This window comes from Condylura cristata, unplaced genomic scaffold (assembly GCF_000260355.1).
Source record: "Condylura cristata isolate star-nosed mole 26May11 unplaced genomic scaffold, ConCri1.0 scaffold00040, whole genome shotgun sequence".
NCBI classification, from domain to species: domain Eukaryota; kingdom Metazoa; phylum Chordata; class Mammalia; order Eulipotyphla; family Talpidae; genus Condylura; species Condylura cristata.
Genome location: NW_004567141.1, coordinates 7,411,232 through 7,422,426, shown reverse-complemented (window position 1 = coordinate 7,422,426; position 11,195 = coordinate 7,411,232).

The following is an 11,195-nucleotide window of genomic DNA, read 5'->3' as shown; positions in this document are numbered from 1 at the left end:
TCCCGTGTATTTGAGAACAGTACTTACTAGAACGTGAGGCTGGAGGGCGCGCAGATAGTCGGCGGGGCGCGGAGGGGAGCCGGGCACTGGCTGGGTCCGCCTGCTCCGGGAACGCGGGGTCGCGCGGAACCGCGTGGGCAGCCCCGGTGGCTGCGGCTGGGTACGGAGCGCCCTTGCCGCCAGCTCCCGACCCACACCCGACTGTCTGCGCGGGCGTTGGGGGGGCAGTGACCTCCGACCCGAAGTGACTTTGTCTTTATTTAGCAGTGGCATCAAAATATCTGACAGATTAAGTGTAAACAATTGGCACACATTGAAAATTGGCGCTTAAAGTGCGTATCATTTTAGACATATCTATTGAACACAAGTCCAAGATAGACTGATTCTAGCCACTTAGACGAAGAGTTGTACTTCTTTTCCGTTTTTTTTACTTATATTTTAATTTCACGAACTGGCGGTGACGGCGCCACAGCCCTCATGGTTTTTTTTTTTAATCCCAATTTACAATCTCTTCATTTTACTGACCTCTAATGCTGTCCTACTGTACAATAATTTTATTGCTTAAAAGTTACTGTTTGGCATAGCATACATCTCCGTAATAAAATTAGTTTACAACTTTTTACTTGTAAATGTTAATTATGTTCTGAATTATTAGCTCTGTGTATGTATGTGGCATCATTTTACTACCTGTTAGGCAAAAGGTGAAATGCTTTGGAAATACAATTTTTAATAAAATAGCTTCTTTGTCTTAAAACTCAGTTCAAGTTATGCAAGTAAATCACTTAGGCGGATTTTGCTTGTTGCTGGAGTGAGCCGGGGTTCAGCATCACCTCTACATCGAGTTTCACCTTTTACAGATATAGATGCTGAGTAAATATAATAGAAGGGATGTTCTTGTAGTAGTGTACCCTTGACTGCCTTGGGTTCCAAGCCAGAATTCCATGCTCTTCTGCCCGGATCAGGGCAAGGTGGGCTCTCTGTTCAAGCACACCAGGGCAGCAGGGAACCCTTGGAAGGAGCAGAGCCCCAAACCCTTAAGGCTTGTGAAATCAATAGGCACATGTTGAGGATTGGGAGTGGCAGGCCCTAGAGCCCCGCCAGGTGGCAGCTTAGGCACCTGTCCTTACTCAGCACATGGAAAGTGGCTAGTGAGACTGAGGATCTGAATTAATTACATTTAACTTGTACATTCACATGTGGAGGGCTGCTTTATTGGGCCTTCCTGGAAGTTTGCTTTGAATAGTCTTCACAGTCTCCAGAAGTCACACTACGGTAATGTTAGTTCAGTCTGCCACCTGTGGCAGGAGATTGTCTTTTTCCCTCTAGGCAGCAAGGTGGAAAAATACTGTGTTGAGGTTGGGAGGCTTTGCAGATGAAAGGGGGTATGTGAGGAAGGTATCACTGGAAGCTCATGCAAATAATCTTAACTCAAGCAATAAAAATTGCCTCTGAGGGCCCTCCCTGGTGGTGCAGCGGGTTAAAGACAGCACTGAGAATCTGAGGCCACTTCCGCATGAGTTCGATTCCCGCCTGCCCCGGAGGTGACCACATGGCGTGGCAGACCTCTCCTGACCCGCCCGCTGCTCCCCTCAGCAGTGTACTTCGTCCATCTGCCTGTTCTGTTCCCCACTCTGTCTCTGGTGAAGCCTCTCACCGCCCCTGAGCCTCTGGCCTGTACCCCAGTTCTGTATGCACAAATAAATAAATCTTAAAAAAAAAAATTGCCTCTGAAACTTGTGTACATACACACACACTTTATCCAACATCTGTCTTTTCTGGATTACCAGAACAGTGTCCAGACCTGCACTGTCTGATATGTCAGCCACTGTGTCATGTGACTATCATACATGCTATACATCATATCGAATTGGAAGCAATTAAAATAAAGAACTAGAGAAGAATGTTACCCACAATTGCCATTATTTCCCATTGCAGCTGGGTAAGGAAAAAGAAAGCAGGATATAAACATTGGAAAGTAAAGGTATAATTTTCCTATGTTCCCTCTGTACAAAAACAGTCATAGATTTAGGTCTCCTTTCTTACCTATTATTATAAACTCTAAATGCCAAGTTTACTAACTGGGATGGACTCATCACTGTAATGCCATCCACTTTTGCTAACTTTCTCCTGATGTCTGGGGCACTATGCATAATGAATGCCATAGTGGTCAGACGAGCATTTTCTGGGGCATCTGGATTTTTACCCATGTGAGTGGCATACACCTGAATAATCCACTCAAGGAACTTTGATCCTCATTAGCTCTCTGTTCAAGCTTCAAAATTTTATTGAAATTCTTTTGTTTAGGAATCCCCTGCTGCAGTCCTACCAATATGCACTTTTTATAGAGATCCAGCATTTCCATTCCCTCTTCACTAGGGTCCCAGTTGGGATCTACCACTGGGATAGCTACGTCTGGTTCTGGGGATTCTACATCCTGTTGGTGGAGATGGTCAGCCTCCTCCCTGACTTTCTTGAAAATCATCCTTTGCTGATCCAAGGTCAATAGAGTTTGCAGCATTGACTGAATACCTGCCCAGTTAAGATGGTGAAAGAGGAAGAAAGAGGCAAACAAGTTTACCATGCTCTTAGGATCCTGTCTGTAGGAAGGGATAGAGCTCCTCCAATTTAGGTCTGCAGTACTGAAAGGGTGATGCGATCAAAAGTACAGAGCAAGTTGTCTGCGTGCATTTAAACCACCCACTGGCACATGTTGAAGAAGGAACTGCCCCACTTCAAGGCAATTTTTATTGCCAAAGGTGGTGCCCCCCCTAGTATGGGAAGGAAAGTCATGTTAGTGTGTTCTCCAGAGGGCAGTGGAAGCTGTGAAGCCTTAGCAGTTTTCACAGAAGACTTAGGAGTGGCTACAGGAGTCTTAGGAGTTTCTACAGGAGGGGCATTTTCATGCCAAGAAGAATTTTGCCCTGAAGGGTTAAAGGTGTTAAGTAAATGATAATCCTCTTCGAACTCCAAGCTCCTGCAGCCCTTGGGGAAAGGCTTATCCATTCTCCGTGCCATGATTGGAGCCTGGGCTATATCTAATTTATGGAGAGCACCTTGTAGCTGGGTTTGCATAGTTTGATAAATAGAGTCAAGGGCAATACGATTCTCGTTTTTCACACTGTTAGTAGCTGAATTAAGGGCTTGTATTTGCTGTTGCATGTTCTCAGTAGGTGAAGCAGAGTATCCACCTCTCACAGAGCCAAAAATGTAACAAATGATACTTATACAAAGTATAAGTATAAGACACCCAGAAGCACAGATTGTAAAATCCGGAAGGCTTGTAAATCACCCATGGATGAGTACAAAACCAAAATCATTTGCCATAAGCCGGGTTTCACCAGATTATTGACGTATTTATAAAACTGGTGATACTATTCAATGGAAAAAGGGTTACTTAAGCTTAAGGCTGGAAAAAAAAACTGAAAGAACACAAGCTAGGGATAAAGCTGCTCAAACTCAAGTTTGAGACCATCCACAAGCAAGAACTGAACACAATAAAAAAAAAATTTCTCAAGACTTGAAACAAAGATGCCACATGTCCTGCAGGCCTAATGCACTGATGGTGACCATTGCAAGGGAAGGTACTTTGGGTGGTCAACCTGGGGTGTAACTTGGTCAACCACATTGGGCACCAAACTGTTACAGGGTAATCCAACATGAATTGGGTTGCATCTGTGTGGGTCCTCACCTGTGCACTTAAGATTCAACTGCACTGCAGACACACACACAAAGGTCAATAATGGGTTGATTTACAAGAGAAAAAGGAAAGGAATCACTCAGGGAAAGAGAGAGAGATAAGTTAACTAATGTGTCCTACCAGTTCCACTGACCTGGAACTCCAATAACATGCTGAAAGCTAATCAAAAGCCAAGCAACTAGCCTCCAGCCATGAGGCCAAAAGGAGAGAAACCCCTCAGCCCAACATGTCCAGTTTTATATCCAATACTCAAAATGGCTACTTAACTCCACCCTCGGATCCTAGAAGTCCTTCCTTTGGTGGTTGCTGGGATTTGTAGTTCTGGTGTCTGGAGTTGGGGTGGAGTTCACAAAACCTGTATCTATAGAGTTCATTCAGGACATCCTTTTTCCCTTACAATAATATGCTAAAGGGTGAAAACAGCCTGTATATATTTTTGTGTGTTAAAAATGTTTTTGAGGGCCTCCCTGGTAGCACAGCAGGTTGGAGAGCACTGCACTTTCGAAGGTAAGTTGCGGTGGCTTCTGTGAGTTCTATCCCCACCCTGGAGGTGATCCACATGGTGGGGCAGACCTCTCCTGTCTCACCTGCTGCCACCCTCAGCAGTGTACTTTGTTGATCTGCCTGTTCTGCTTCCTATTCTGTTTCTGATAAAACCTCTCGTTGCCCCTGCACCCCTCACTGTACCCCATTTCTGTATGCATAAGTAAATAAATCTTTTAAAAAGCGTTTCTGAAAGTTGGCACCAGAAACCACTAACATCAACAGTTCTCAGAGAGGTACTTGGGTTGATAAAAGAGAAGGGTGAGAAGCACAAATTTCAGTGCCTTTTCATATCCTCCTTTCATTGTGAAACATGAAGTTGTACTGCTTATTTAAGAATTAAATTTAAGGGTCCTCCCTGTTGGCGCTGTGAGTTAAAGCACAGCACAAAGAAGCTAAAGCCACTTCTTCATGAGCTCGATCCCTGCCTGCTCTGGAGGAGATCCACATGGTGCGGCAGACCGCTCCTGACCCGCCCACTGCTCCCCTCAGCAGTGTACTTTGTCGATCTGCCTGTTCTGCTCCCCACTCTATCTCTGGTGAAGCCTCTCACCCTCCGCATCTCTGGCCTGTACCCCAGTTCTGTACGAATAAATAAATAAATCTTTAAAAAAAAAAAAAAAGAAGTTACCTCTTTAAAAAAAAATTAAATTTAAGAATAATAAAACTTAAAAGGATCACATTTCTAAGTGACTCTCAAGAAGGACTATACCAGTTTATAAGGACCACAAACACAAGTAAAGGATCCTTTACACAGACATCCCCAGGACTGGGTTTTAGGGGGGTTGTTTTTTCTTCTAATTTTCCAGGAAAAAAATGTATCTGTTAGTTTATGTTGCTTTTACTTCTAATGACCTGCCCAGAGACTGCCTGACCTGTCTTTAGCCCAAGTATCTTCCTGACAGCTTATGTGGAGTTTTTGTTCAATAGAGGAACACGATCTGTAATAATTTACTTTTTCGTTGTTGTTGTCCAAAGTTTACTGAAAAATTGACAACAGAACAGGTTTCCATGTGCTGTTTTGAAATTCACCCCAACTGTAAGCCGGTGACCTGCAGTTTGGATAGGCTGGCGAAGTCCAAGGGCGTCAGCGGACTTCAGCATTTCCCTAGCGTCAACATCTACTACAATGATCTCCTGATCGCGGGCTGATATCTCAGGCTAGTAATTGTCTCTCCTGTCTGCCTCCTCCTGCAGCTCGATGGAACTGCCTCTCACCGCTGTCTCTGAGTCTGCTTCATCAGTTGTGTGATTTACCCAGTTAGCTTGTTGCTGAGCTTCTGCTGGGGGTGATGGCCATTTCCTTGCACATGTGCTTGTTGGTGTGGAAGTCGCATGTGGTATTTCTCCACAATGACCCCAGCCCCTTCCTCATGGCCTCGGTGTGAGTATGGCCCATGTTAGCAGGTCCTTGAGAAAAGAGGAAACCAAGCAATTTACATTTTGAATTCACAGTAATTGTAGCTACTCTTTTTGATACTTGTGCTTTAATGCAAATGATTTCCTTTCATATTTGGAAGATTTATGTTAATGTGTAAGATTTGTATGAGACAGGTAGGTATCACTTTGTAAGAGAGACGAGTGACTCTAGAGAAACCTGTTTTCAGTGTCTCTAAAGGGAAAACTCACTATCCGTGAAAAAACTTTTAGCCTTCCTACTATTCTCATTTTTGGGCAAAAGTAGATGCATCTTTCTTCTTCTTCTTCAGAACTTGTGGCTGAAAATTGCATCTGCACCAACGATCAAGAATAGTGAACACTTTCGTGAGGTGTATTTTGTGTGGGTTCCATTATAAGTGTGGGAATCATTTCTCAATGGTATGATGAAAACATTTTATATACACCGCCATTCTATAGATGGGGAAACAGAGGGTAAGCAGATCATCAAAGCACAGTTTGGGAGCTGGGCTCCTTGGTATCTTTGAAGTGCTCTGTTCCAACACATCTTTGGCACTTGTGGGCCCAAGCCTAGATGCCTGGCCTCCTAGAGATGCTGTTCTTTTCCATTGTCACTCACAGATTTCAGGGCACTAAGTAGGAGGCTGCTGAGATGTCAATCAGGCCTCTGCCAACTTGACAGGCAAAGGGCACCTTTTAATGAAAGAGAGAGAATTAGGTTTACTGATGTACACAACATATAAGATCTGACTAGAGGCCCTCCCTGGTGGCGCAGCAGGTTAAAGCACAGCACTAACAATCTGAAGCCGCTTCCGCATGAGTTTGATCCCCACCTGCCCCAGAGGTGACCACATGGTGTGGCAGACCTCTCCTGACCCGCCCGCTGCTCCCCTCAGCACTGTACTTCCTCGATCTGCCTGTTCTGCTCCCCACTCTGTCTCTGGTGAAGTCTTTCGCCACCCCTGAGCCTCTGGCCTGTACCCTAGTTATGTATGCACAAATAAATAAATCTTTTAAAAAAAGATCTGACTAGGGTGGGGATGGAGGGAGAGACTGGAATATCAAAGGAGCTGTCCTTCATTTCCCTAATTTGGAGGCAGAGTTCTTAGAAAATGGCAACTGCTCCAAGGTATTTTTCTTAAATCAGTGTTTGACTCAGTTTCTTGTGGGACTAAGTAGCGGTGTAGCCCTGGGATAGTCCTTACCTTACCTGGATTTTAGTTTCCTCATCTGGGAAATAAATTCCTCTATTTCATGTGATTGGTGTGAAAATTAAACTAGTACATGTAAAGCACTTAGAACAAGGCCTTCTGTACACTAAGCACTGTATCAGTATTGACTCTTGTTGCCAAGGTTATATAGCCCTTGTTGGGCTGTCAGGGGAGCAAATCACCCCCTTTACTCTGGCAGGGAAGGGAGATATTAGGACAGGACTTGAGGACTGGAAATTAAAACTTTATGAGAATTCACTCCTTTTGCCTGGGTCTGATTCTCTTGGAGTCCTCAGCAAGCAGATGAAAATCTTGTAGGGGTACTCGGGAGGGGTCCCTGGAGACTGCCCAGAAACAGTGGGCATCAACTGCAGGCTATTGTCCTAATAATTATATTATTGTTTTGTCCTAATAATTATATTGTCCTAATAATATTCATAAACCACTGTAAACAGTGGTAGGTTATTTTCCTAATAGTTAAATCTTTGAAACATTATGATATGGTCTTTCTTGGGTTAGAGAAGAAGACAGGAAAGGCTCAGGACTGTATTTGGTCCTGCATGGTGGAGACCAGGACCCCTAAATTCTGAGTATTATCTTTCTCTGTGAAGCAGTACAATAAAGTTGGAGGGGAAAGCAGTGTAGTCACACTATGCGACAACATAACATATGTCAGTCTCTACCCTTGGTTTCTGGCACAGAGTTCCTAAATCTCTTGTATTTGCTGAAGTGATAAATCTTGGGACATTATTTATTCTAATATTTGGTCTTTGAGAATAGGGATCATGATCCATTTTTATAATTAAAAGGTACATTCATCAGGATTGGTGCATAAGGAAGTTTTAAAGGACCAGTCTGAGCAAAACCATGCAAAGCTAGGTGTACAAAATGTCATGGTTGGTCCTCTCCCATGTTCTTACACTGCAATTACAGGACACAACACAGGTTGAGGGGAGTAATAACAGCAAGACTTGTTTACAAAAGTCTGAGAGAGATAAAGAAATTTGGAGGAAAGGAAGAGAGGCAGGGTGAGATGCAGCAGCAATGATCAGGTGGTGGTTTGAATGGAGATCAGATGAAAGGTCTTGAAGGTCATAGGTCTACAAAGGTCTACGAAGGCCTGTGAAGGTCTCTGCAAGGTGGCACTGCAGCTCTTGCTGGCTGCAGAGGGCTGAGCTGGGCAGCACTGGACGCCTGACTGGTCAGAACTGGAGACAACCGCACTAGGGGTGATGCCAGACATGCCAGAGGGAGGGACCAATATTTCAGCTTTTAGAGATACTGGACAGAAGCCAAGAGCAAACAGATCTTTTACAGACATTGAGCATTCAATGGTGTCACTCAGCAGGTGATGTTGGAGCAACGGTTGGACGTCAGGTCTGTGAAGTGTGATGCCGGAGTACAGGGGCTAGTGTTTCAGCTTTGCTCAGGTCTCTCAGGAGACAGTATAGATGAGGCTAACAGTTGTAACTGACTGGAGCCTGGCTTCAATACCCTTCAGGGTACTTGCCTTTTAAACCTGACTGGTCCAGTTTACTTGATTGACACCAGTGGAAAATCTAGTCACATCTAGCCCTTTTACAATCTCAGATGTTTGCTCCAAGCAAATCGATCCATTTTTAATCCTATGCTGGTTTCATAACTGAAACTGCACCAGTGTGTCCAGGTTGACCTATACTGAGGTTGGGCTTCAAAACTGAGTCCTAGGAAGCATGAGGCTTGGAAGGGCTCCTATGACATGAGATGACATATGAAGAGTGAGGGACAGACTCCGAGCCAGTGACTGATGCTCATAGCCAACGGGATGGAAACTTTCCAGAATCCACCCCTTGAGTAGGTGCTTCTGGGAAAGGGAGGTAGATCTAGGACTTTGGCAGCTAAGCCTCTTGGGCTTTGGCAGTTAAATGCTGGCCTTTGGCAATTAAATTACTGATGAAAAGGTATGTTAGTGGATAAAATGCCAGCTTTCCACATGCAGCTTCAACTTGGACTTGAGTCTTTGTTAATGGGTACTGTCTGGGGTAGGACACATTGCATCTGGTTAAGCACTAACATGTAAAATCTCAACTCTCTCCTCCATTTTCTTGATCCCTGTGTATGTAAATCTTGTAGTTGTTTCTCCCAGTGTGTTTTTGGGTCCTACCCAAGCAACTTTCTTTTCCACTGTTGATGGGTATATTGAATAAACAGGGCAACTCGTTGGATCCTATTGTTCACACACCTCCTTTTCCACCATGGGCCACCTGAATTGGAGAAATTCTCTCCTTCTATACTGGCAGTATCCTCCAAGGATGGCTGATTTGCTTGCTTCTATTTTGACCTCCCCTTTGCCTAACTGGGTGGATAGGCAATCTCCATGCTAGATGTACTATTAATGAGGGATGAGAAAGCAATAGCAAAGGCTAGTGAAAATGCTTATCATCTTCACTAGGAAGACCTAGAAACCCCAGGGCTGGAAGAGGTTATCCAATGGTAGATCCTAACTGGGACTCCAAAGATGAGGGAGTGAAAAACTAAAACACTAGTAAGATGTGCTTATCAGTAGGGCTAAGGAAAGGAATCCTAAAGCAAAAGTTTTGGTAAAGGCTAATGAGATCCATTTGAATTTCTTGAAAGGATAGTTTAACTTTAATGTACTTGAACTTAGATGCTCCACAAAATGCTCTAATGACTCATACAATATCCACTAGGAAGAGTACTGTGGATATAAGGAGTAAGTTAACAGAAATAGAAGGCACAGTAGATGGGAGTCCTTCCCAACTGGTGTATATAGACTTTAGAGTTTATTTTATTTTACATAATTTTCTCAAATGTAAAAGTAAAAGTTCAGACTGATATGGTTTGCGACATTTATTCCTCCTGTTTCAATCTTCATTTTTAAATGCAAAATCTCATTTTTTGGTAGCATTTATGTTCTTCAATATGTGTATGTTTCACTCATTCTACACCAAACTTACCTGTGTCCATGCCCCAACCTGCCTCCCTCCCCCCTTGCACTCCTCCTTCCTCCTGTTCCCTCTGGTAATCATTACATTCTTTCACTGAGTTCAAGACTTACTCTATTTTGCCCGTGTGGTTTTTTAAATTTATATCCCACAGATAAGCAAAACCAGACATTTTCTGACTTTCATATTTTGACTTATTTCTTATAACATAATAACCTCAAAGTCCATCCATTTTGTACCAAATGCCACTATATCATTCATATTCACAAATGTGAAGTACTCCATTGAGTATATATTCCACAATAATTTTGGTCAATTTATCTGCCTAAGGCACTTATATTTATCCCATTATTTGGCAGCTGTAGACAGAGTTGCTATGTACATAGGTGTAGACAAATCTTTTCATATTAGTTGGATAAATAGTTAATCAAAGTATTGCTAAATCATTTTTATTTTCTTAAGAAGGCTTTATATATATATATATATTTTTTAAAAGATTTATTTATTTTTATTCATACCGAACTGGGGTACAGGCCAGAGATGCAGAGGGTGAGAGGCTTCCCCAGAGACAGAGTGGGGAGCAGAACAGGCATATCCATGAAGTACACTGCTGAGGGGAGCAACGGCCAGGCCAGGAGAGGTCTGCCACGCCATGTGGATCTCCTCCAGGGCAGGCGGGGATTGAACTCATGGGGAAGTGGCTTAAGCTTCTCAGTGCTGTGCTTTAACCCACTGCGCCACCAGGCAGAGCCTGGCTTTATATTGTTTTATACAGGGGCTATGCCAACTTGCTTTCCAACCATCATCAGATGAGAGTTCCTTATTTGCTGCAATCTCGCTGACATTTGTTGATTTCATTCTTTTTTATATGGGCCATTCTCACAGAGGTGAGTTGGTATTTCAATATGGTTTTGACTTACATTTCCCTTAAAATAAGTGATTTTGAACAATTTTTCATACACCTGTAGTCCATCTGAATGTATTCTTTAGAAAAGTATCTTTTTAGGTTGTTTGTCCATTCTTTTTATTTGGTTGTTCATTTTTTGGTTGTTGAATTATATATGAATTGCAAATTTTGGAAATTAGCCCCTTGTCAGATGTGCAAGTAATTTTTTTTTTTTTTTTACCATTGTGGAGGTTGCCTTTTTTTGTGTGTGCTGTTATCTTTTGAGGTACAAAAGGTTTAAAAGCTTTACATCAACATGTAGTTTCATGGGTTCATTTTTGCTTTTGTTTCCCTTGTCATTGGAGTTGAGTCCCCCCCCCCCAAATATATCTTTGTGGTAGATATCCTGTAGTGTGTCCCATATGTTTTCTTTCAAGTATATTATGGTTTGGGCCTTATAGGGGATCTTTAATCCATTTTGAATTTTTATAGATAGAGTTAAGAATGGATCATAT